Genomic DNA, 1,946 nt, shown 5'->3' with positions numbered 1-1,946 from the left:
CATGACTTTTTATTTTTGATGTACTACATATGTACATACATATAAGATATAGGTAAGTGAATAACGTGGATTTACTGTTACTGTTACTGTTACTGTTACTGTTACTGTTACTGTTACTGTTACTATTACTGTTACTGTTACTGTTACTGTTACTGTTACTGTTACTGTTACTGTTACTGTTACTGTTACTGTTACTGTTACTGTTACTGTTACTGTTACTGTTACTGTTACTGTTACTGTTACTGTTACTGTTACTGTTACTGTTACTGTTACTGTTACTGTTACTGTTACTGTTACTGTTACTGTTACTGTTACTGTTACTGTTACTGTTACTGTTACTGTTACTGTTACTGTTACTGTTACTGTTACTGTTACTGTTACTGTTACTGTTACTGTTACTGTTACTGTTACTGTTACTGTTACTGTTACTGTTACTGTTACTGTTACTGTTACTGTTACTGTTACTGTTACTGTTACTGTTACTGTTACTGTTACTGTTACTGTTACTGTTACTGTTACTGTTACTGTTACTGTTACTGTTACTGTTACTGTTACTGTTACTGTTACTGTTACTGTTACTGTTACTGTTACTGTTACTGTTACTGTTACTGTTACTGTTATTGTTACTGTTACTGTTACTGTTACTGTTACCGTTACGGTTATGGTAATTGGTACCCCACCCAAAATCTTTGAACAAAACTATAATGGTTCAAATTATTTCACAAGTAAAAAAAAATGCTAACATATACAGTTGGAAGAGATAGAGGACCTTACTTACCTCTTTAGTATCTCCATAACCGTATTCGTTTTATTTTTTTTATTTTTCTGAGTTATCATTTTCACTTTATAACAAAACTCAAATGCACCGAAACATTTTTATTTCAATTTGCTATTTGGAGATCAATGACATACGATACATATTTAGCAATCGTGCAAACACTATCGTTTTAACAATATCACTTTGACGATTATCGTGTTACGTGAAGTGAGACTATAGTCAAAACGCTATCATTTGAAAGTAATCGCTTTACGGAATGACCTCCCTGGGTACTTTCTTTCACAATCATAAAATTATAAACTCTACATTTTTATATAGCGTATTGTCAATTTTCTAGGCTTACTGCATCCACGTTCCATTCATTGTCACACATTCGGTTTATTTCGTTTAAACATGGCCAAACACTGCAAGGAATCATCAATCAACTCGGCACCCATATTCTTAGAGTCGAATACTCATATAATATATCCAAGATCACACGTTTTTAAAAGAGAACCGGCAAAAAGAGTCGCGTTTCAACCGTTTAGGCATTTAACAACCTTCTGCTAGTGGCACGATCAACTTCGAACCACACCATTCTTCAGTCCTTTTCGAGTATCTATATTTTCAAGATGCAAGAAAGAAACTGTATTCTCAGGTGAACAGTTTTGTCACTACATTTAAGAAGTTTCTTGATCTTAAAGTGGGTATTTACGAGGGCGGGTCAATAAGTCCGTGACTTTTGGAATAAAACACAGATTTTTTGATAAAAAAATAATTTTGTTTTTCAACGTAGTCTTCCTTGAGCTCTATATACTTTGTCCAACGCTTCTTCAATTTTTGTATCCCTTCCCAAAATAATTATTTGTCGAGGTGCTCAAAATAGGCCTTTGTTTGCGAGATGACTTCATCATTGGAGTCAAATCCTTTTCCACTAAACAATTTCTTCAAGTTTGGGAACAAGAAGTAGTCGCTCGGAGCCAAATCTGGAGAATAGGGCGGATGAGAAAGCAATTCATAGCCCAATTCATGGATTTTTGCCATTGCCATGGCACATGTGTGCACCCTTGCATTGTCTTGGTGGAAAAGAATGTTTTTCTTGGCCAAATGAGGTCGGTTTTTTTTTCAAATCGTGATTGAATCGTATTTCAAGAACAAGACAAATTCAATTTGCCAGGTCACTATTTGA

This window comes from Eupeodes corollae, chromosome 3, assembly GCF_945859685.1.
Source record: "Eupeodes corollae chromosome 3, idEupCoro1.1, whole genome shotgun sequence".
Lineage (NCBI taxonomy): Eukaryota > Metazoa > Arthropoda > Insecta > Diptera > Syrphidae > Eupeodes > Eupeodes corollae.
Note: the sequence above shows the minus strand (reverse complement) of the source record.